Here is a 26,685-nt window from a genome sequence, read left to right as displayed (position 1 = left end):
CCTAATCTGCTTTTAGCGTAGCTTTGCCAGGTGTAACTTTGGTGTACAAAAATAACTTTGCCTATTTTGAATTCATCAGAATGTGTACTTTCCAAAAATATATGGTTTCCTGGGGCTCTTTGTATAGTTAGGGGGGAGGTTACTGCACATAATACGCTGTCAGGGGGCTCTGTGTGCAAAAGCTGAGTTGGCAGGCGAGAAATCCTTATGCGCTATTTTCATTTTGGGGTCAGTACACACCGCAGACTTTGGTATATCTATGCATATTGGGCATCAAACTGTTCAGTAGGCCTCTGGTGTTCCTATTTGGGGTGACTTGCCTTTGTATGCAAGAAATTGTGTGAGATAAATGCGGCAAATTGCAACATTTTTAGGCGATTTTCTGAAATGTCATAAAAACCAATAACTTTAGGAAAGCTTTGCAGATTGGTACTTTGGTGTAGAAAGGACTCTTTACCCTTGTTGGATTTGTCAGAATGTGTACTTTCCAAAAATATATGGTTTTGTGGGGGTCTGTGTATAGTTAGGGGAAGTTTCGGCACATAATACACTGGCAGGGGGCTCTGTGTGCAAAAGCTGAGCTGGCAGGCGAGAAATCCTTATGCGCTATTTTCATTTCGGGGTCAGTACATACCGCAGACTTTGGTATATCTATGCATATTGGGCATCAAACTGTTCAGTAGGCCTCTGGTGTTCCTATTTGGGGGGATTTGCCTTTATCTGATCTTTATCAAGAAATTGTGAGAGATAAATGCGGCAAATTGCAACATTTTTATGCGATTTTCTAAATGTCATATAAATCTGCAAACTTAGGAAAGCTTTACAGCTTGGTACTTTGGAGCAAAAAGAAATGTTTACCCATTACAGATTCGGGGGTACTTTCCAAAAATATATGGCTTTCTGGGGTGAGCGTACTTTTTTTGTAGCATTATCCCACATAAAGGATGTAAATGTGTTGATTTTGCAGGAGCTGAAATGATACATCATATGGGGGTATGTTCCCATTGGGGCCCCTACATGCCACATACTTAGCTAAACCTATACATATTGGGCATCAAACTGTTCAGTGGACCCCTGGCGTTCATATTTAGGGTGTTTTATTTGATTGCTTTATGACCTGTAGGAGATAAGATACTATAGACTGGAAGTTTTGAAACAATTTTTAAAAAAAATCACAAATTTTGATAAAAACCAATAACTTTAGGAAAGCATTGCGACTTGATAGTTTGGAGTAGACAGACAGTTCTGCCTATTCTGTATTCCCCAGAATCTGTTCTTTCCAAAAATGTACAATTTTCTGGGATAAACCTTCTGTTAGTGGAAATGTTGTCCTTGAAATCTAAGGTATGCCGCTTTCTGGAGCAGTGCTTTGGAAATTGGGTAATGTACTGCTGGGAGTTTTTGAGAAATCTCCATAAAACTATATATATTTGGTATTGGCACGTTCAGGAGACATGGGACTTTCCAAATCAGTTGTATATTCATGCATAAAATAATTTTTGTTTCTAGTATGTGTGTTTATATTATGGAAAATTAGATTTTTTTTTGCATTTTTAGACATTTAGAAGCCTATATCTTGTTACAGAATTGGAATTACACAAAAATTCTACCATATTTTGAAAGCTTAGGTTGTTCTGAAAAAAACAATATATTGTTTTCCTGGGTAAACTAAAAGTCCCCCCGAGGAAAGGCCCCTAAAGTGAAACAGTGCAAAATGTTCAAAAACTGTCTGGCAATACAAGTTCCGCTTTGACCAAAACAGCTGGCAGTAAAAGGGTTAATAGCTGGCATCATAAATCATGAGCTGCCCTTGAAAATACAAAAAGGAGGAGGCCAGGACGCGCCTGTGGCCATCAATGGTCCTTCATAGTTCAATTCCCTTGGTGCGTCTGCCTCTATCAATGGGGCTCAATGCTGATACCATTTCTGATACATGCCCTACCTAAGGCATCAGCTTTGAGACCCAAGGAAGCTCAGCTGCCAGGGCGGGACTCGAACTCCAAACCTTACGGGGTAGGAATTGAACTCCAAAGCCAACGGGGCAGGAATCGAACTCCACACCCGGCGATGTAAGGGCGTGCGCTCTACCACTTCGCTATCCTTCCTCCTCCCACTTGTAACATGTCTCTTCGTAATCTTGTCTTCTGCATATTGGCGGTTGGTGTATCCTAACCGACTGACTGAAACACTCAGGGTTAGAGCCTGCTGCTTGCCCCAAGCCCTATATAACTAGGGGGGCTGTTATAGTAGGGGGGAATGAATCTTCCATTTATCAACATTCTCTGGGGGGAAATGAATACAAGGGTATAAGTTTTACCCCCGGGGCAAGAGAGGTCCCCAAATTTGCCCCACTGACTTATGATGGGGATTTTGGCAAATAACTAGTTTGTCGTAGACCCATGAATAAGGTGTTAAACTGTGCGGCTAATTCGAGAATGGGGTGCAATGACTTTTCTGAAGGGTGGGCAGTTAATTGCCCCAGCAGGGGGCAATTATCCGCCCATAGACTTAACATTGAGACCAACTTTGACTGAGTCCCGCACCGTTTGTCGTAGACCCATGAATGAGGTGTCAAACCGTTCGGCTTATTCGGGAGTGGGGTGCTATGACTTTTCTGAGGGGTGGGCAGTTAATTGCCCCAGCAGGGGGCAATTATCCGCCCATAGACTTAACATTGAGACCAACTTTGACTGAGTCCCGCACCGTTTTTCGTAGACCCATGAATGAGGTGTCAAACCGTGCAGCTTATTCGGGAATGGGGTGCTATGCCTTTTCTGAGGGGTGGGCGGTTAATTGCCCCAGCAGGGGGCAATTAACCACCGTTTGTCGTAGACCCATGAATGAGGTGTCAAACTGTGCTGCTTATTTGGGAATAGGGTGCTATGCCTCTTTTGAGGGGTGGGCGGTTAATTGCCCCAGCAGGGGGCAATTAACCACCGTTTGTCGTAGACCCATGAATGAGGTGTCAAACTGTGCGGCTTATTCGGGAATAGGGTGCTATGACTTTTCTGAGGGGTGGGCAGTTAATTGCCCCAGCAGGGGGCAATTATCCACCCATAGACTTAACATTGAAAACAACTTTGACTGGGTCCCGCACCGTTACTCGTAGACCCATGAATGAGGTGTAAAACTGTGCGGCTTATTCGGAAATAGGGTGCTATGACTTTTCTGAGGGGTGGGCAGTTAATTGCCCCAGCAGGGGGCAATTAACCACCGTTTGTCGGTGCTGGGGCAATTAACTGCCACCCCTCACAAAAGTCATAGCACCCTATTCCCAAATAAGCCGCACGGTTTGACACCTCATTCATGGGTCTACGACAAACGTTGGTTAATTGCCCCCTGCTGGGGCAATTAACCGCCCACCCCCTAGAAAAGTCATAGCACCCCATTCCCGAATAAGCCGCACAGTTTGACACCTCATTCATGGGTCTACGACAAATGGTGGTTAATTGCCCCCTGCTGGGGCAATTAACCACCCACCCCCTAGAAAAGTCATAGCACCCCATTCCCAAATAAGCCGCACAGTTTAACACCTCATTCATGGGTATATGACAAATGGTGGTTAATTGCCCCCTGCTGGGGCAATTAACCTCCCACCCCTCAGAAAGGTCATAGCACCCCATTCCCGAATAAGCCGCACAGTTTGACACCTCATTCATGGGTCTATGACAAACGGTGCGGGACTCAGTCAAAGTTGGTCTCAATGTTAAGTCTATGGGCGGATAATTGCCCCCATCTGGGGCAATTAACCGCCCACCCCTCAGAAAAGTCATAGCACCCCATTACCGAAGCAGCCGCACAGTTTGACACCTCATTCATGGGTCTACGACAAACGGTGGTTAATTGCCCCCTGCTGGGGCAATTAACCGCCCACCCCTCAGAAAAGTCATAGCACCCCATTCCCGAATAAGCCGCACAGTTTGACACCTCATTCATGGGTCTATGACAAACGGTGCGGGACTCAGTCAAAGTTGGTCTCAATGTTAAGTCTATGGGCGGATAATTGCCCCCATCTGGGGCAATTAACCGCCCACCCCTCAGAAAAGGCATAGCACCCCATTCCCGAATAAGCTGCACGGTTTGACACCTCATTCATGGGTCAAAGTTGTTTTCAATGTTAAGTCTATGGGTGGATAATTGCCCCCTGCTGGGGCAATTAACTGCCCACCCCTCAGAAAAGTCATAGCACCCTATTCCCGAATAAGCCGCACAGTTTGACACCTCATTTATGGGTCTACGACAAACGGTGGTTAATTGCCCCCTGCTGGGGCAATTAACCGCCCACCCCTCAAAAGAGGCATAGCACCCCATTCCCGAATAAGCCACACAGTTTGACACCTCATTCATGGGTCTACGACAAACGGTGGTTAATTGCCCCCTGCTGGGGCAATTAACCGCCCACCCCTCAAAAGAGGCATAGCACCCTATTCCCAAATAAGCAGCACAGTTTGACACCTCATTCATGGGTCTACGAAAAACGGTACGGGACTCAGTCAAAGTTGGTCTCAATGTTAAGTCTATGGGCGGATAATTGCCCCCATCTGGGGCAATTAACCGCCCACCCCTCAGAAAAGTCATAGCACCCCATTACCGAAGCAGCCGCACAGTTTGACACCTCATTCATGGGTCTACGACAAACGGTGGTTAATTGCCCCCTGCTGGGGCAATTAACCGCCCACCCCTCAGAAAAGGCATAGCACCCCATTCCCGAATAAGCTGCACGGTTTGACACCTCATTCATGGGTCTACGAAAAACGGTGCGGGACTCAGTCAAAGTTGGTCTCAATGTTAAGTCTATGGGCGGATAATTGCCCCCTGCTGGGGCAATTAACTGCCCACCCCTCAGAAAAGTCATAGCACCCCACTCCCGAATAAGCCGCACGGTTTGACACCTCATTCATGGGTCTACGACAAACGGTGCGGGACTCAGTCAAAGTTGGTCTCAATGTTAAGTCTATGGGCGGATAATTGCCCCCTGCTGGGGCAATTAACTGCCCACCCTTCAGAAAAGTCATTGCACCCCATTCTCGAATTAGCCGCACAGTTTAACACCTTATTCATGGGTCTACGACAAACTAGTTATTTGCCAAAATCCCCATCATAAGTCAGTGGGGCAAATTTGGGGACCTCTCTTGCCCCGGGGGTAAAACTTATACCCTTGTATTCATTTCCCCCCAGAGAATGTTGATAAATGGAAGATTCATTCCCCCCTACTATAACAGCCCCCCTAGTTATATAGGGCTTGGGGCAAGCAGCAGGCTCTAACCCTGAGTGTTTCAGTCAGTCGGTTAGGATACACCAACCGCCAATATGCAGAAGACAAGATTACGAAGAGACATGTTACAAGTGGGAGGAGGAAGGATAGCAAAGTGGTAGAGCGCACGCCCTTACATCGCCGGGTGTGGAGTTCGATTCCTGCCCCGTTGGCTTTGGAGTTCAATTCCTACCCCGTAAGGTTTGGAGTTCGAGTCCCGCCCTGGCAGCCGAGCTTCCTTGGGTCTCAAAGCTGATGCCTTAGGTAGGGCATGTATCAGAAATGGTATCAGCATTGAGCCCCATTGATAGAGGCAGACGCACCAAGGGAATTGAACTATGAAGGACCATTGATGGCCACAGGCGCGTCCTGGCCTCCTCCTTTTTGTATTTTCAAGGGCAGCTCATGATTTATGATGCCAGCTATTAACCCTTTTACTGCCAGCTGTTTTGGTCAAAGCGGAACTTGTATTGCCAGACAGTTTTTGAACATTTTGCACTGTTTCACTTTAGGGGCCTTTCCTCGGGGGGACTTTTAGTTTACCCAGGAAAACAATATATTGTTTTTTTCAGAACAACCTAAGCTTTCAAAATATGGTAGAATTTTTGTGTAATTCCAATTCTGTAACAAGATATAGGCTTCTAAATGTCTAAAAATGCAAAAAAAAATCTAATTTTCCATAATATAAACACACATACTAGAAACAAAAATTATTTTATGCATGAATATACAACTGATTTGGAAAGTCCCATGTCTCCTGAACGTGCCAATACCAAATATATATAGTTTTATGGAGATTTCTCAAAAACTCCCAGCAGTACATTACCCAATTTCCAAAGCACTGCTCCAGAAAGCGGCATACCTTAGATTTCAAGGACAACATTTCCACTAACAGAAGGTTTATCCCAGAAAATTGTACATTTTTGGAAAGAACAGATTCTGGGGAATACAGAATAGGCAGAACTGTCTGTCTACTCCAAACTATCAAGTCGCAATGCTTTCCTAAAGTTATTGGTTTTTATCAAAATTTGTGATTTTTTTTAAAAATTGTTTCAAAACTTCCAGTCTATAGTATCTTATCTCCTACAGGTCATAAAGCAATCAAATAAAACACCCTAAATATGAACGCCAGGGGTCCACTGAACAGTTTGATGCCCAATATGTATAGGTTTAGCTAAGTATGTGGCATGTAGGGGCCCCAATGGGAACATACCCCCATATGATGTATCATTTCAGCTCCTGCAAAATCAACACATTTACATCCTTTATGTGGGATAATGCTACAAAAAAAGTACGCTCACCCCAGAAAGCCATATATTTTTGGAAAGTACCCCCGAATCTGTAATGGGTAAACATTTCTTTTTGCTCCAAAGTACCAAGCTGTAAAGCTTTCCTAAGTTTGCAGATTTATATGACATTTAGAAAATCGCATAAAAATGTTGCAATTTGCCGCATTTATCTCTCACAATTTCTTGATAAAGATCAGATAAAGGCAAATCCCCCCAAATAGGAACACCAGAGGCCTACTGAACAGTTTGATGCCCAATATGCATAGATATACCAAAGTCTGCGGTATGTACTGACCCCGAAATGAAAATAGCGCATAAGGATTTCTCGCCTGCCAGCTCAGCTTTTGCACACAGAGCCCCCTGCCAGTGTATTATGTGCCGAAACTTCCCCTAACTATACACAGACCCCCACAAAACCATATATTTTTGGAAAGTACACATTCTGACAAATCCAACAAGGGTAAAGAGTCCTTTCTACACCAAAGTACCAATCTGCAAAGCTTTCCTAAAGTTATTGGTTTTTATGACATTTCAGAAAATCGCCTAAAAATGTTGCAATTTGCCGCATTTATCTCACACAATTTCTTGCATACAAAGGCAAGTCACCCCAAATAGGAACACCAGAGGCCTACTGAACAGTTTGATGCCCAATATGCATAGATATACCAAAGTCTGCGGTGTGTACTGACCCCAAAATGAAAATAGCGCATAAGGATTTCTCGCCTGCCAACTCAGCTTTTGCACACAGAGCCCCCTGACAGCGTATTATGTGCAGTAACCTCCCCCCTAACTATACAAAGAGCCCCAGGAAACCATATATTTTTGGAAAGTACACATTCTGATGAATTCAAAATAGGCAAAGTTATTTTTGTACACCAAAGTTACACCTGGCAAAGCTACGCTAAAAGCAGATTAGGAACACTTATACAGGGATAAAATGCGATAAAACCACAAAAATTGTGCAAATCAGTGAAACAACAAAATAAGTCACATGACAGTGTAATTAGTGGTCAGAATATCTGATCCAATAGTCACGCTGTCAAAATAAACAGTTTTTGGGTAAAAGAAACTAAAAACAAAGTGGCAAAATGAAAAAAAAACAAAACAAAACAAAAACCAAAGTGTTTGTGTATACATGTGTGTACATGTGTAAAAGTTTTGTTATAGTGTGTAAGTGTGTATATGAGTATAAATAAGTGTATAAAAGTGTGAAAAATGAAAAAAAAACTGCTAAAATGTGTGCTGTAAGTGTGTGTAAATGTATGTAAGTGTGTATAAATGTATGTAAGTGTGTGTGTAAGTGTGTAAATAAAAAAAAAAAAAAAGTTCTTACCTGTCCTGAAGACCCGATCGCCTCCTCTTCAGTGGGCCGGCCGGCAAGGGGGGGAAGGAGGAAGCAGGAAGCAGCAGACGCGATGCGATCGCGTCTGCTGCTTCCTGGAGGGTCCTGCGAGCAAACGTCTTGCAGGACCCTCATGACAGCCCCCCTGGCACGTTGCCCAGGGGGGCTGTCATGGATAGAAGCTCTCTGCAGCGGCGGCACATGCCGCCGCTGCAGAGAGCTGCGCTTAAATGCCAACGACGTATGGGACACGTCGTTGGCATTTAAGCCCTTTTACTGCCACGACGTATGCCATACGTCGTTGGCAGTAAAAGAGTTAAAACACTAGTGCACTTGGTGTGTCTGATGCTGCCATTCCAACCATGGACAATGGGGGTGTTTTGTAATGTGGGTGTGGTCAAAAAATATCGCATCACTTAGGGCGGCATATACTTTTGTCCCTCTTTTTAATTTTTAAATGTTGGGAGGTATGGTGTGGTGCAGTGTTGGGTGTCAGTGTTGCCTACAGGGCGTAAGAAACTCACTGGGTTCAGTACAGATAGGTTGTCCCAAGTTGTGGAAAGATATATTTCTTAACTATTGATAATGTCTGCTTTATTTATCATTTATACTTGTCCAAAGCTGCTGTCACTGCCTGTGGCCTTAACCTTAATAACTATAAATGAAAAACATGGCTGTAATAATCTCTTATGTATTAAAAGGGATATTGGAGGCATTCTGTGATAAAGGTACAAAGCTGCAGGCCTCGTATATTATAAGGGATAATGTACCCCCTACTGTAAATGATAAGGATATTAGCAGTCACTGAGGGGCTCTGTGACCATATAAAGGCACAAGGCTGCAGGCAGAGTTATACAGGAACTCTGAGTATCACTCATGTATTATAAGGGATAATGTACCCCCTACTGTAAATGATAAGGATTTTAGAATTCACTGAGGGGTTCTGTGCCCATATAAAGGTACAAGGCTGCAGGCTGAGTTATACAAATGGCTCTCTCTCAAAACCATCCTAACCACAAAAAAAACCCAGTATAAAATACAGGTACTATTTTATTATTACAGAGAAAAGGGAATCTTTTAAGCATGAAATAAACCCAATAGGGCTGTTCTGCCCCCAATAAGGGGTAATTATATCTTAGTTGGGATCAAGTACAGGTACTGTTTTATTATTACAGAGAAAACTGGAATCATTTAACCATGAAATAAACCCAATAGGGCTGTTCTGCCCCCAATAAGGGGTAATTATACCTTAGTTGGGATCAATTACAGGTACTGTTTTATTATTACAGAGAAAAGGGAATCATTTAACCATGAAATAAACCCAATAGGGCTGTTCTGCCCCCAATAAGGGGTAATTATACCTTAGTTGGGATCAAGTACAGGTACTGTTTTATTATTACAGAGAAAAGGGAATCATTTAACCATTAAATAAACCCAATAGGGCTGTTCTGCCCCCAATAAGGGGTAATTATATCTTAGTTGGGATCAAGTACAGGTACTGTTTTATTATTACAGAGAAAAGGGAACTTATTTATTGTCTGGGCCCATTCTTTGCAGGGATCTGGGAACTCTAATAGTTAAATGATTGAGGAAAACAAAATTGCATAATGTGAAAAGAGGAGGGAAAAATGATTATGCGCCTGATATACGTTGTACCAACTGGATTTGCCCAGAAACAGCCCAGTGTGTAATTACCCACAGGAGAGACTAGTGCTCTATTTGCTTTTACCAGGGGGTAATCTTAATCACTCTTAGCACTTCCCACATTCCAGAAAAAAGATAAGGCTGGAGAAGTCTGGTGTCAAAATGGACCCCCTACTGTGCACGTTCACGTTACTTTCCAGGCACCACCTGCTGTCTAAAAACAGAATAACAGCCTAAGAAGGCTTTTTTTCCCCTGACACAGCAGGGAGATGGCACGAGATAACACAACAGGATAGCCTGTGTTATCTTGTAACTAGTTAAGTTTTGGGAAAACCTGCGCTTCATCTGTACTTGGTGAATGTCAACATGGACGGTGGCCAGGAAACAGAAATTAACTTTAGTATTCAAATAAGTATTCCTGTCGTGCCTAGTCAACCATGGCAGTTATTCACCAATGGGAACTCACAAAGCTTACAAAAAATATTAGGTCAACAAAAAAAGATAATTTTATTCAGATGATGACACAACAGACTGTAAAACTTGATGGACTACTGTATGAGGCTCCATTGACGACAATGCAGCCAGTTTCCACACTCTACAAATAGATGTTACTGCAACCAAATATGTAGGGGCTTGGTATCAACCATCAAGAAAGCATTATTTACCTGTATGTGACTAATGTGTATTTACTTTATAAATGTATAATCTGCTTGATAAAGTCACTAGAAATTGGTAGAAGCTTTGGGCAGTACTGAAGGAATCATAGTAATAATAAGTTAATAACATGAAAAGTTAAAGAGAGGTTCTAAGTTATCTGTAAATGTAAATATTCATTTTACTGTGCCTAATTGTGAAGAACAGCAGAGGGGTAGTGGAAGGTATATTTAAGATCCTTGATCCCAGAGGTGTACTGAACAATATGCCATCCTACTAATACAGCTGATCTGAGTACTAGTGCTGTGGACACTGCAGGGGATCAGCCTATGGAAGGAGCACATGGGCAGACTCAGGAACAGCACGTGCAGAGGAAGTGTCAGGGTGATGACAGGAGAGCTGAGAGGCTATCAGGGGAGTTACATGTACCTGGGGAGAGGGTCTCTCTCTGGAACAGCTAACAGGAAGCAGCAGAGGGAGGACACGCCCACCAGTTGCTTTGCAGGAAATAGAGCAGAACGGACCAGCTAAGAACGGGGACACGCCCACCAGCTGCTTGTGAAGGAGACAGGGGAGAACCGGAACAGCTGAGCAGCAGAAAGAGGAGAACGGACTGCATTGCCTAACCAGTAGAGGGCCCTCCAGCACCAGGAGCAGGTAGAGAAAAGAGAATTATTCCAGTCTATCTGGGGAATGTTGATCCTGAGGAGCCCTGCTAGCAGGTGAACAACTAAACCAAAGTTGTATCAACAGACTGCAATAGCTTACTGCATTAACCCTTGCTGCCCAAAGCTGCACCAAGGCTTCAAGCCTAGTTTATTTGCATTTGTTTAAGGGCATTAACTTCAGTTCTGGCCAGAACATTAAACTGCCCCATCAGCAGCATCCCTCCTTCCTGTTCTTCAATAATTTCATCCTGACTTATCCATGTACTGGGAACCAATTTATGGGCCAATTCCATAAAACCATTTTTTTGTTGGCAAAAAGTTTTTCAAGAAGCTTACCTGGATATACAAATTCCCTAGGCACTATTTAAGGAATTCCTTGCGGACTCCAGACTTCATAAGTGCCTTCTTCAAATGCTCCATAAACATAAACCTCTGCTGTTCTGATCCCATAACTGGAGCCTGCTACATCCAGTGAGTTTGGTCCTATAGTACACACGGTGAACACCAGGTTCCTGAGTAGTGTTATGTAAAGGTAAATTTATAGGTAACACTTCTGTTAAGGTACATTAGGTTTACTCTGTATTATTGTGATGTTGTACATTGCTATTTGTTAAACAAAAGAAAAGGTTACTCAAAATTCTCACTTTAACCAAGTGTAATGACAAAGAGAAGTTAATTGCTTTGGGATACTAAGTGTGATGTATAGAGTGTCTAAATATCAAACATAATTTATGTAAAATGGTCAGAGAGTACTGTGAATGTTAACAGTAAAGGTCCTGTCTATGTGCTATAAAGGTAAAGAGTTACTTATTTTGTTTTGTGGAAACCTAGTAAACTACAGTTAAGCTTCCAGTGTTCTGTTTTATTTGTAAACCTATCCATCACCTGGTATATCAGCAGTTTTGACCCTAATATATTGAGAACTCCATGTTGCAATACTGCATCCATATGTAAGACTTCACAAGGGCATTTGGGTTACCCATGTTCATAATTTAGGGTGCTAATACTTTCCACCAAGGGATAAAGCTTGGCAAGACAAACAGCAACCAAAACTGAGTGCCTGGTGAAATAGGCCTTACACAATTTGGCGCTGCGAGCAGGGTATATCACTTGCATTGCCTTTTAACCATATAAAAAGATGGAAAGCTCTGTCAGTTCCCAAGGTGAACCAGCTAGTGGAGCCACCATGACCATGTTACCTATGCCTATTATTGGAGTTACAAAGTATAACGGCACTAATATGGATATCAGTGAATGGGCAGAACAACTGAAAAGTACAGCCCGTTTATATCGTATACCATCAGAGTTTCATGCAGATTTAGCCCTGAATTCTCTTGAAGGAGATGCAAGAAAAACGGTTCTCCTTATCCCAGCAGAGGATCGGGGTACTCTTGGAGAGATTTTAGGGCACCTTGAAACACTGTACGGTGATACAACATCAGCAACTGCTCTGAGGAAAAAACTTTTTACCCGGGCTCAGTGGGAAGGGGAGTCATTACAACAATTTGCTCTAGCGTTGCAGGAAATTTGGGAAAAGCTAAGAAGGAAAGAAAACCGAGGCCTTGGTGAAGAAGATAAATTGCTGCGAGATCAATTTGTTGCTGGGCTACGAAGTGTTCCATTAAGACAAGCCTTAAAAGAGAGAGTCAGGGCTCAGCCTGACATTACATTTCTTCGAACACAAAAAGAGGCCATAGAGCGGGTGCAAGAAGATGATGTTAGGGCCTATGCGGTTATGCAACAAATGACAGTATTGTCACCTCAAGCAACAGTTACAGCACCCCCTACAAATATAGAACTTCAAGTTCAAATTCAAAACTAAGACTCTTTCCAGAAGTTTAAACGGAGATCCCAACCATCTTTTGTCCACTGAAACACTGGAGCTGCCTCTCTCAACAGTCTCAAACTTGTTGTGTCTCCTGTGACATTGTCTGAAATGATCTACACATTTGCACCTTTTAGGTGATCTTCAAAATCCTTCACTTTTTGCCTTCTGCTCCAGAATGCCTAAGCTGACTTGAACAAAAATACTCAATATGGGCAACCTGCACTAAATGCATCATGGTTACCCAGTCACCCAGTCAGATTCCTCTAGTAAAACCAAAAACACTTTGGGTTTCACTAGGGGAATATGCCAGTTATTTATTGTACTTTAGATAGGATTCTATACTATGTAAGACTTTATTAACAAAAATGTTGCATAGAATACTCACTTTGCACTGGAAAGACCAGGCACCCCCAAAAACCCAAGAATGGAAAAAGGCCATGGATGAAACTGCTGCTCTAAAAAAAACCCATTCTGGACAAGAGAGGACAGACTGCCTTGGCACCCCAGTTCCCTTTCCCCCAGGAGACCCCCCCACCGGTGGCAATTGCTCCCCAGTAACAACTCCTTAGTTCTCAGCACCAACAGGAGTGCCCATGGACAATACCTTAATAAGCAGGCCCGGATTTGTGGAAAGGCCACAAAGGCCTGGGCCTAGGGCGGCACAAATTGGGGGGCGGCATGCCGCCCCGCCACACCAAAATATGAAAGTTTTTTGTTGTATACGGAGCAATGGGGACCTCTCCCCCACTGCTCCGTATGCGATTGAAAAGACAGCGCATGCACGATCGCGAGTGTGCGCATGCGCGGGCGGTGGTGCATGCGCCGGTCACGCATGCGCACGCGAGGGGGGTGGGAATGGCGACGGACAGGGGCGCCCGGCTTATAAATCCGGCCCTGTTAACAAGTACTAACTCCCAACATATACCAATGCACAATGTAAATATGTCTTCTTTTTCCTAGTTGTTCAATAAATATATTTTATTATAATTTATTATTATAAATTATAATCTATTTATAAAATGATTTATTATTATGAACAATTGTGCATTGTATGCCTAAACCCAGATTTTCCCACAGTTTTTCCTTGAAAAGAGAAAAATAGACACCGGGAATGCTTCAAAATCCTTTCTCACATTCTAAATAATAGTTTTATGGGAGACTGCTATCTAGGACCATGTTTCATACTGTAAGATTACATAATGTTTTTATTCAGTAGCAGATCAATTTTAAGAGACCTTTAAAAGCATCTGGGCTAAACCAAAAGCTGATGGGTTCAAACTAGAAATGCTCGAGCTGGTCTGAATAAAATGTAAATGCTCGTCATCTGTAAATAATTCTTGAGCTTACCAACTGTGAATAATATCCAGACTCAACATGAAGCAGCAAAAAAATGCACAAAAGTCACAAGTGAGTTATGTTCGTCTTTCTCATATGATGTCTGCAGAATTTTAATCACTTTAACCTTTTCCATTGTGACTATATTTGGTAGGAAGGTTCCTTGATGTGACAACTCATTTAAATGGCTTGCATATTCATTAGTTATATGCAAAAGAGGTGCTTAAGTGGACATGTTTGACAAGCTACTTTAAAAAAATGCCATTAAGTACGGAAAAGGCAAAAATGTTGAGCAGTTTAGGTGTTTCACGTTATCCCTGTAATTGTACAAATTGATCAGAAGGAATTAGATGAAAGGATAACTAGAATGTTTCATGGAAATTACTTTTCTTGCCACTGGCTGGATTCAATTCCAACATGTTTAGCACGTATGGCAAGTTTGACACCGCTCCGTGAATGATAAAAGAGCATGTTACCATACACAAGCTATTAGCGAAATCCACACGTTACATTCGAATATCCAGCTTTAGGAAATCCTTTTATAAAAAGGCTCACAGAGGACTTTCATGCACACCTTTCATGTGACAAACAGTATCTGCAAGGACTGGGTAACACATGGAGATTAAAATGGAGATTTTTATATGAGGGCTCATTTACAAGTGCAATTTCCTCCTCCAGAGAAATGAACCCACCCCAATTATTACAGTTATGGTCCAGGTCTTTTGCATCTTGGGTTTTTTTTTGGCTCTTTATCCCATCTTTTGAGGGTCAGTGACGCTGCACATGCTCAATATGCTCTGAATATCTTTATCATAGAAGCTGATGCTATATTCCAATGTGGGTTTGGTCAGCTAAATCCAGACCCTCCTAACTACCTGACCTGGTCTACAGGGAGATAACCTAATACCAACAAACCAGGACATCACCGTGGACCGGATATGGATCAACCAGGTTAGAAAAAAAAAAATTCCTCAAGAGGAAGTGGGGGGGCAATTCCAGATTAAAGCCTGTGTTTTACCCAGGTATTCATGGTCAGGCTATGGGGGATTCATATGAGACACCTGACCGCTTTGTGGGGTTATTCCACAGATGGAATGCTCTGATTCCTTAGCTGCCATGTGATGTGGGTATGGCTATGCACACCATCTGTAAAATTCCTCCCCCGCAAAACAGTCCCAAACCTTTTTTAGACCAGGATGATTTAAGATTCTATTCCCGCTCCTATCTCTGGGTCTGGTCTATGAACAGAACATGCTCAGAACATCCAGGCTTTTCTCCAACCAAGTGAATTGCCTACCCAGTTTTTTATCTGAACTCCCAGCATGCTCCTGCTAGTTATTACCATCACCATAGCTGGCAGTGCTGTTATCCAAGGTGGCAGTTAGGAAGATGACAGTTGGGGAAAGCTTATGGAATATAAAGGAAACTGCAAACTAGCTTTACTAATACATTGGATTCTCAAATGTGCCTGTTTTCCTTCTTGAATCTTGCCTTGTAGCCTTCAGGCAAGTTCCCAGTACGGGGCTCCCAGAATTTATGGAGAGATTTTACATTGTGTGATAAATATTTAACAGCTACTTCATTATCTTCTCTCATTTGGGGATATATTTAAAACTTCAGTGCATGTGCGGCATTGTACACTTGGCAGATCTTGAAAAATTAATTTTACATATATCTGCTGGGAAGCAAGTTATTCTGTTGCAGAACCTTTTGCTACAATGATTTCTCTTTTCCATCATATTATTTTGCTGCCGGAGCAAAGCCATGCCTGCTATGTGAATGCTGGACATTCTTATTTATAGTCAATATGGCGCAAGTCGATCAATCACACTTGTACAACATATTGATTATTTCACTGTTTTTTTTTTCTAAATAACCTTTAGATTTAACTAATTATGCAAACACCTAAGGCAGAAGAATAGAAAAGACAGTGAATATATGAATTTTTTAAGAAGAAAGCTGCCATGAATATAGAGGAAGATAAAAGCTATGATGAATAAAAAGCAGGCAAATAGTGAAGATTACAAAGCAATTTAGGGGTATTGCTACACAGCTGAACCAATATTTTTTTCATAGATCAAAAATTATTTGAACTGAATTGGAAAAACAGTCAAATAGTTTTAAACAAAATTGCTCATTTATGAAGGGGGGAAAGGTGCATATTGCATTTATATTTCAATTGTAGGAGTGCTATATAAGTAATGTATTTTAGGAGCCCCATACAGTACATAGATCCTTTTCAAGGCAGGCGTTAATTAAAGGGCTTCTTTGTTACTACCTAGGTATTGGGGCCTTGGTAAAAGCATAAGATTATACTATCTGTTTGCCTGTATTGAGGTTCCCATGTTGATGATTTCGCTGGGTGGAACTTCAGGAAAAGCACGTCGCTAGAGAATGAGTTTTTCCCATAACCTAAACTTGGGCGTAGAAATACATGTGCTAAGTCGTTGGCTGGACGCCACTTTATAGCACAAATGCTGACGGCAGGAAAAAGGATAACAATCTTTGCCACAGTGGCGGGTTTGGAATTTTTCTCTTCCCTGAATATACTGTAGGGTTTAAACTCTAACCACACCAACTTTTCTTTCCTTCTCTTCCTTTGACATCCACAGCATATGCTAATTTTCCCCAATCTCTCCACATGCAGTTATATATTATATATTACCCCCCCCCCGCCCCCAAACCATAGTCTACTTTGCTGGTTCGCTTCCACACTTAGCCATGCACTCGCCCTCCTATTTACCCTTTCACTTTTATTGGTACTTTTCCATCTTCATACAAACAAGCACCAATCATTCTCATCCTCAAAAAACCCTTCCCTTGATGCCAGCTCTCCCACCAACTATCTTCCAGTCTCCCTATTTCTGTTTGCCTTCAAATTGTTGGATAGGCTTCTTTACAACTGCCTGTTCCAGTGCCTCACTCATAACTTCATTCTTGACCAACAGAAAGCATGCTTACAAAAGTATATAATGACCTTCTCTAAAGGCCACCCATACTCATCTTTCTAGATCTCTCGACAGCTTTTGACCACCTACTCCTCCTAGACATTTTATACTTAGTCGACATTCGTGTCACTGCTTTTCATGGTTTACATTTATCTATGATCTCTTTGATCGTTCCTAGTTACCTTTAAAGTTTTTTTCTCACTCCAAATACAATACAAGTAAAGGCAGTGTGCATTTTTTCTCACGCTAAATGCTTTAAAGTTTTGGGAGTTTTATTATCACTCCAAATGCATTAAAATCAGCAAATTTTTGCCTCAGTTTTGTAAGAAATATTCTCTGATGCCAAAATGTGGATTATTGCCACAAATCCGCTCTATATGACTTTTCTAGGACACCATATTCAGCCATTTGGACTTCAGTACTGTTGTAACCTCTGCTTGTGTGGACATTTTGGTTGGTTGGTTGGTTAAGGGCACCCCTACTGGTTTCACCATCTATCTTATGATTCATTATCCTGTTCCTTTTTCCCACTTTCTGTCTAAGTTTAGAGCAAGTATGTAACTGCCATGCCTAAAGGGAGGCTGATTACATAGGCTTTGTGAACATAAATTTAGATTCAAATATACGGAAAACTTTTTTTGTAAACATTTTTTTTCATACTTAGTATTGCATTTATCTCATTGTGCTTCCATCAGAATAACCAGTCAGTGTGTTATTTTAAGATGCAATTATCATCCAAGAACAAATGACCTGTGGTTTGCAGAATATAAATTAAGGAAAGGCTATTTGAATCAAGTGATCAGCATTTCCTTAACGGCCATTAATAGTTGTGGAGTCAGGAATAAAAAGAATGAATACAAATCTCCTTGGCATGCAGCAGCAGGTATTTGGCAATGAGAACATGCCATTACCTGTTGTAAGAAGCATAACATGCATAGCCAATAAGATTGGACCCCAAAAGTGGATAACTAGCAAGAAAAATGCAATCCAATGGCATTTTGTTTTGCCAGAAAATATACTGGGTTTTATTGCACCAGAAAAATGGCAACAACGGTATTAGAATTTCTCTTTGCGTTTTCTCTAAAAAAAAAACAGGAAAAAAAATGCCTACTGCTTCAATGCATTTGCTGAATTGTCACCATTTTGCAAACTTTTTTAATGAATCAGAATGGGGCAGTTTTGCTCATAACTAGTCATATTAACTTTCATCATCATTTGTGCATATTATGCTGGTCATGACCTTGTACAAATAACCACAGGTTAACAAGCAGCTCTACTAAGACATATTCCATGCCATGAGAGTTCTATAATTTGTATAGAGATAGAAGTAAGCTTGTACTTCTAGATGATTACAATAAAGAAGGAAAGTCTAAATCACTGGGGGGGAGGTGCAAATGTTAGACACCTCCCAGTGATTGTAATCACTTACATGATATCTCAGGTCGGTTCTTCTGTTAGCAGAAAACTGCACTGGCCAGGGTTCTACCAGTGAGTACCACAGAGCAATCCTCTTACTGCTTCTTTCTTCACATCGGTGCCAATGCACAGCAGAGTGAAAATGAAATGGCCAGGGGACAAAAAAGAAGGGAAGAAGAGGATCACTCCTTGGTGCTCACTATGAACCGGGGCCAGAGCAGTTTTTTGCAAAAGCAGCGCCGGCCCAGGGTATAAGGTAAGTGATTCTAATCATTGGGGGTGTCTAACATTTGCCTCCCCCCTAGTGATTTAGATTTTACTTTAAGAATACTCAACCATATTATACAATCATATGTCTGTCTAATGTGACTTAAGTGTCATCTAACCTGGGTCTGATGTTAAAGGAGAAGGAAAAGGTAAAAACTAAGTAAGCTTTATCAGAAAGGTCTATGTAAATACAGCCATAAGCACTTAATGCTGCACTGAGTCCTCTATAAAAAACACAGGATTTCTTGTCTTCTTTTTTGTAAACATGTTCTTTGGTCTTTGATCTGACTTCCTCTCTCAGAAAACATTCCCAAGGGCCAGAGTCTGCGCAGTTATCTCCTCTCTCCCTTCTCCTGCTCCCCCCCTCCCATAAGAATTCTTAAGAATTCACTCCCCCTCCCATCAGAATGTGTAATCTATGCTACCAATGGCTAGAGCTCCTGCTACAGAGACCAAGACAAAATGGCAGCTGCAATCTTAAACAAACAGAGAAAGATTCTAGAGCTCTTTACTCAGGTATGGTAATGCTTTCTGCAGAATAAATATATTGTTCTAGGTGGCACTAATGTGGCTATTCTATTAGCAGTAAAATGCCAAAATGACTTTCCTTCTCTTTTAATGTTAAATAATGAATATTTTTAGTTTACAATGGTGCCCTACATAAAGTAGCTGAATATGAACTTGGCATCTGGCCACTAAAGGAAGATGTGAGGACGTATCGGGGAGGGCACTTTGTTTACATTAGAAAAGATATGGTACACCTCCAAGGGTGTACACAACATAGGTTTTACAGCTGGACTCTGGCAAGCACAATGGATTCAACATCATCATGTGTGAACTCCTCATATGTATGAAATTAATACACACTACTTGTCAGGACATGGTATTGGTATTAGTAGAAGCTGTAATCTCTAGAATTCTCAGTCTAAGTTACAATCCCATTTATGATATAAATACATATGCACTGCAAAGGCATCGGCAAAGCATCTTTTTACCTAATCATACATATCTGTGTCACAAATCAGTGCAATTTGTTATCTTGTGACATTTCATTTGCATAAAATAAAGACAACAAGCTGCAGTTTGCTACTAGAACATGGAAGCATTGTACAAGCTAAGTATTCAATTGCCCATGACAGTCAATTAAGGGAATAATTAGCCCTCTGTCTGAACACAGTAGGAAGTAACAGGTATTGCAATAAATCATATTAGGATCATTGTTAGTACCATGAAAACATTCCGCTTTGAGAGTGTATGTTATTAACTAGCTGCTAAAATTTTAACAGATGATTTATTTAAGGTTATTTTATTTTACCACTGTTGGATACAATAATGCTATTAAGGTTCATCAGAAGCAGAATTAGAGCCTTATCTTTGTAACACAACACCATAAATTCCCTTTAAAAGGTTAGTAGTGCAAATTAGGGATTTTGCTATTTCATGAATTCAGTTTAAAGTGATAATTAGATTTTTAGCTATAACTTCCTCCCCTATGAGTCATGTAGAGTTGATCAGTACTTGCTTCACGGAGAACTGAAATATTTGCTTTACCTCTAATGAGCTTGGTGCCTCATTACCCATCTTTCCAAACAGCTCAGTTCAGCGATTCTCCTGTGTCTGAGTGCTATCAAGGAAATGTAAAATCTGCAATAACCAGTATCATTTCCAGGTCAACAGATATCAGAAACAGACCAAGTCAACTGAGAATGTGTCAATTTAAATAAAAAACATACAATAACGCAGATGATTTTTCTGTGATGATAGCCCTCCTACATCCAAGTGCTCAAACAGGAAAACAATTGAAATGCAAAGCCTCCTAAAACATTTAGGCTGATGTCAGACGAGGCGTAGGGCGGATATTTTTGGCAAGCGGAAAAACGCTTGCTGAAAATTCCACCCTACACCTCCTACTTGTGCCTGCACCCGAATGAATGAGATACGCTCAGGTGCAGGCACATGTAGCCGATATACGCATGAAAACGCGTGAGTTTGAAAGTCTCGCGTTTGTATGCATTTTTCGGCTACATGTGCCTGCACCCGAGCGTATCCCATTCATTCAGATGCAGGCACATGTAGAAGGCGTAGGGCGGTATTTTCGGCAAGCACTTTTCCTCTTGCTGAAAATATCCGCCCCACGCCTCGTCTGGCATTAGCCTTAGGGGCATATTAATTACAATCTGTAAGCCATCACTGGAGTTGTTGTCCATAGCAACCTATAAAGGGGTAAAATAAAGAAATATTTAGAGCTATGTCTAGTGATGAGTTTTTTTGACGCAACCACATCTTTTTTTGATGCAACCCCAACTTTTTTTATGCGGACAATTCGCAAAAAAAATTGCAGATGGTGAAATGCTGAATTTTGCTGCAAATCCATGGCTGGCGAAAAAATTCACTCATCACTAGTAGGGGCGTATTCCGGCTTGCTGATACGGTACACGTGGCATTGGCTTAAACAAGCCGTAGACAGCTGCCATTACCTACAAATGCAATTGGTTTGTACCTAATAAATCCAATGCATATTTGCATGACTAGCAATTCACACCCACCTTAATGCCAGTATAATGCTTACACCACATGCCCAGTTTAACAATGTGGGCACAGTGTCTGCAATGGTAAATCACATGCAAGTTACTGTGCAGGCTGCTTTGCAGATATCTGAAATTATGTTGGAATTCTGGGGAAATAACACCATTGTGAATGCAAAGCAAGGCAGCCTGTATATGAATGTTGAGCTTTTCACATTTTGTAAATAAGCCCTTATCTCTGAAATGGATAATTCAACATCCACTATTGGTTAGTAGTTGCTTTACAAGAGCAGTCATTGCCTGGAATGAAGAATGACTTTCTATTGCACTGACAAAACACCGTCAGCATTACCTATAGTCTGATTGCAGTAAATTAGCTGTCAGGTTGATGCAGCTGTTAATGGTTTGGACATTGAAAATCAATGTTTATATCTTGGGTAAGATTGGTGATGGTGTCACAGATTAGAATTTCCCTATCAATGAAAGAAAAGCATAATTTGTTTCATTTATGAAAACAGTTAAAAGGTTGCATTTTATTGGTTCCTGTAAGATCTCTGTAATCATTAATTAATATGTTTTCATTTTAAGATAAAGCTGTGCCAAATTCATCAACTCAATGAAGTTAAAATAGCAATGACTTTCTAAGCCAGTGCTGCAAGTGTCACTGACGTGCTATGATGGCCCCACAGGCACTAGGGGCTGATTTATCTAAATTCAAGTTTGTTTTTTTTCAAGTCAAATCAATTCTTAAGAAACCTTAAACAGTTGAGATTTGCAAAAAAAAAGAAATGCAAGAAAAAAATCAGTACGTAAAACCTGATGAGTTTCTATAGTCAATGGGAATGGTCCCTAACAACATTGTTTATTTATTTCCCAGTTTATTTAAATATTCAAGTTTTCAGCCTCATTGAAAATGAATGGAAAATGTGATTTTCACTTTTGTGCAATTCTAAGTTTTTTCTTAAATAAGCTCATGTTTCATTAAAACTGCATTGCATCTTTGTTCAAATATATTTTCTATATTAAAATACAAAAAAAGTGTGATGTGATTGGTCAACCCAGACTTAAGGTAGAATCTGCTCGCTTGGCAAGGTCGCCAAGTGAGCGGATCTTCTCCCAATATCCCCATGGGTGGGCTATATCGGACTAATTCAGTCGTTTGGCCCTGGGGCCAAACAATTGAATTAGAACAGTGGAGATAGGCACCTCCATTTTGGGGACCGCATCCCGATCTGATGGAAAAATCTAACCTGCCCATTCGAGGTCTGCCCTATTTTAGGCCAGAGGTCGGTCGGGCAGGCTCATCATTGGGGCCCATACATGGGCAGATTAGCTGCTGAATTGGTCTAAAAGACTGATATCGGCAGCTAGAATCGGCCCGTGCCACCTTTAGTGGCAGAACCTGCATTAGTTGAAATGCTTTATTATTTTAAAGTTTACTATTGTTGTTTTAGTTACTGTTATGTTGCATGTAATAATCAATCTGAAAAATGCTTTGATTCCTAAATAATAATAGAGGTATCGGACCCCTGATCCAGAAACCCATTATCCAGAAAGTTCTGAATTATGGAAAGGCCATCTCCCATAGACTCCATTGTAATCAAATAATTCACAGATTTAAAAATGGTTTCCTTTTTCTCTGTAATAATAAAACAGTACCTTGTACTTTATCTAAACTAAGATTTAATTAACACTTATTGGAGACAAAATGATCTTATTGGGTTTAATTACTGTTTAAATAATTTTTTTAGTAGACTTAAAGTAAGAGATCCGAATTATGGAAAATCCCCTTATCCAGAAAACCCCAGGTCCAGAGCATTCTGGATAATGGGTCCCATACCTGTATTGGGTATAACTATTTTTAAAAATGATATATGCATGTAAAAATGCATTTCAAAGAAAACATAATAAGCAGGTACATGGCAGAAACAACATATCTTATTAAAGGGGACCTGTCACCCTAAGAAATAAGTCCAAATGATTTTCTATATTGTTAGTTGAGCAAAATAAACTTTACTTACTCTGTATAAATAATATAAATCTTGTTTCCTTCCGTCTTGGAATTACTCAGTCACAGCAAGCAGGCAGGCACCATTTTGTGGACACTGTTATGAAGACAAGCTTTGTATCATGCCAAAATCTTGTTTATGTGCCTGAATGGGGGACCTGATGCCCATGCCCATGCCCTTGCTGATGCACTGGCTACACAGTTAGATGAGGAGGAGGGAGGGGAAAGTGAGATGTGCTAGGTAGTGCTGAATGGAAAGCTAAAGTTATTGTCTGCCCCGCCTCTATGCCTAAGGCATAGAGGCGGGGCAAGCAATATATGATTGACAGCTGGGATTTTTAAATGCCTTTATAATGGGTTTGGATGTGTTAATATAAAAATGAATTTGGGTTTCATGTTTAGTTTAAAAAGGACTTTTATTATACAGTATTTTATGTCTGGGTGACAGGTCCGCTAGCTGCCCAAAGGTGACTTGAATTAAAAAAAACAACTCATTGAGTTTGCCCAGTAGCAGTAGTTCATAGCAGCCAATAATATGTTTGCTTTTAAACAGGTGACCAGTAAATTGTACCTGCTAATTGGTTGCTATGGTTTCTGCTCCTGAGCGAACTTAGTGCCATTTATTACATAACCCCAAAAATGTTGGACAGAGTTCCCCGTCTATTCAACAATGACCTCAGCAGTTTGCAAACATTCCTTCCCACATTAACTGACAAGCAATGGAAAGCTACAAACAGACTCCATAAATGGGGACTTAAATCTGACTACAAATGAATCAATAAAATTAAAAAAAAAATTCATAGAACCTAAGTTTCCTAGTTAAGACTTCACCAGAACATTCAATGCACAAAAAAAATTGTTGGTTAAAAAAAACACATTGACTCCAACATATTCTGGGTGAAAAAGTTGCCACAAAAAAAACTGCCTATAGACTTAAATGTAATTCGCACTTAAAAGTCACAGTGAAAAAAAATTGCTAATTTTTGTTGGGACAGATTAGCTCCTCACTAGAAATAAACCGTATCGCTTTTTGCTTCTTGAAATCACTGGGCAAATTTTCACCGGAGCAGTCACCCATAGCAACCAATCTATGATTAGATTTTTCCAGCCAGCTGCATGTAGAACCATGAAAGCAAACTTTTGATTGGTTGCCATAGGAAACTGCCTAGGTGTAAATTTGCCCACTTTAACGTTATATAAGAATCTAGTAAAATGAAAGTAGTATTTCTCAGTTATAGATTAGACACACGTATAACTCCTCATCACATTTAAATCTCTTATATACAGGTTTTTTTCAGGCATTTAGCATGCAGTTGTAATTGTAAACATAAAGAAGCCTTACACAAAAACATCATCACACAAAATGGTAAGGGTAAATCATTTAATATGTGACCGCCTTATTATAAGCACCTTGGAGAAATCTATTATAGGTATGGGACCTGTTATCCAGAATGCTCAGGACCTGGGGTTTTCCAGATAAGGGATCTTTCCATAATTTGGATCTCCATAATTTGAGTCTGTCAAAAATAACTTAAGAATTGAATAAACCCAATAGGCTTGTTTTTCCTCCAATAGGGATTAATTATATCTTAGTTGAGATCAAGTACAAGGTACTATTTTATTATTGTAGAGAAAAATGAAATTATTTTAAACAATTAGAAATATTTACTTATATTGGAGTCTATGGGAGGTGGCCTTCCCATAATTCGGAATTTTCTGGATAACTGGTTTCCGGATAAGGGATCCCATATCTGTACTATGGTCTGTACTTTATCTGATTTTTATATTTCTTTCCTAATTTCTTCATTTTACAATAGCATTTCACTGAAATAAATAACAGAAAGGACTGTAGTTTAAATTCATTAAGTACAGCAAGAAAAAATGTCTATTCGACTGTTTCAGTATCCCTGGTTCAAAGGCAGATAGTAGTAATAATTATAAGAGCCTAACAGAAATAAAATATAGGAATATTAAGGAAATACACACAATGATGCCTCTCTTGCATTATATAAATCCAATCATGCCCAGTATCACAAGTTAATGATATAACACAAAACTGGATTATTTCTCATGTACTTGTAAAGATTAAGGGACTGATTTATGAACTATCGTTAACTTTTTACAAGTGGTTCCTATGCAGGTTTAACGATTCATTTTCTGTGCTGGAATGATTTCTTTGCATAGAAAAGAATTGTCCACAATGTTAATTCCTGCATGTGATCTGCATGAGAATGAAACATTTAAATAGAGGTCAATATACAGTGCTGCTGTTGGGCGCCCACTTAGAATGAATGACTTTAAGAAGGCGAATATCTTCAGATAAATTGACACATCTGACGGGAAAAGTGCTGTTAAAACCCCCAAAAGATCTACAGCACACAATGGAATCCTTCTAAATTCCTCAGTCTGATCCACAGAAAATCACCCCCTAAAATACTGCTGTTATTTCTTACTATTTACAGTTTATACTCTGCATGGTAATCCTTTAAATATTACATAAAGATAATTCCAGATATACTCCTGCACGTTTGCCAAAAACATAACAAGGGTTCAATATAAGTATCTGTAAGTTCTTCATTAAAACATATGCAAACCATTCAGTATGTGTATTCCTTATGATGGGGCAGGGGGCGGCTAAGTGACATGTGCAAGGTGACCTACAGCCGAAGCTGTCACTGTATCTGAAGCAGGGAGAATCATGGCTTCCTGATTAAACTCCAGTGTCAGGGACAGGACATTTAGAGACTTGTTAGCACACAATATATACAAGGCTTATGGGCCCTCTACAAAAAAGAAATAATTAGAAATACACAGTATATAAACCAGCCATTACTGAAATGTCTAACATAAAAATCTTGAGTCAAAAAATGCAATATATGAACTAGGCCTTAGCTCAACAATATATGCAATGCAATATACGTATTAGCAAATAAGAAATCAGGGAATTAGGGAAAAAAAATAGCTAAAATAATACATGAAGAATGGCAACCCACTTATAAGAATTTCATCATCATTTGTTTATATATCTACACAAGGTAATTTATCCTAAAAGACCTTGTCTCAATGAGATATTAATTAAAATAAGATTCAAAATATTTAATATTTTTTAATATTGCGAACTTTTGTGTATATATAAAATATAATTCCATTGTCTTTCTCAGTAAAATTATAGGTTGGGTCTAAATTTACTAAGAAAAAGAAAAAAAATAGACTGTATACCCTATAAGGGGTATAAGGTATATGACCTGGAAGGCACAGTGTAAAGTGCAAAAAATAAAAACAAATGGGTGCAAGCAGCCACCGTCCCCTATGAATATGGCTCTGCCTAATTTTAGTGGTGCTGTAATTATGGGGGAAGGGGGCAATGGGTGCCCCTCCACCCAAAGCTGTGCTCATCACCTTGCACAGGATATTTTATCTAGCATGAGGTGCAAAATGCAGCCAGACTCTGAGCAGCAGTGCTCTGTGCATCAGCACTAGGGAGCACACTCCTGTCAGGGTCACTGC

At 40.4% G+C, this 26,685-nt stretch overlaps 1 protein-coding gene across 1 annotated transcript in view; it reads right to left on the bottom strand.

Moving 5' to 3' along the window:
* The window catches only part of gabrb1 (gamma-aminobutyric acid (GABA) A receptor, beta 1), a 221,227-nt gene that overhangs the window by 100,778 nt on the left and 93,764 nt on the right, over positions 1–26,685 (bottom strand). The gene's annotated exons all lie outside the window — the stretch shown is intronic.

The sequence above is a fragment of the Xenopus tropicalis genome, chromosome 1, assembly GCF_000004195.4.
Source record: "Xenopus tropicalis strain Nigerian chromosome 1, UCB_Xtro_10.0, whole genome shotgun sequence".
NCBI classification, from domain to species: Eukaryota; Metazoa; Chordata; class Amphibia; order Anura; family Pipidae; genus Xenopus; species Xenopus tropicalis.
This window is presented reverse-complemented; position numbering and strand designations above follow the sequence as displayed.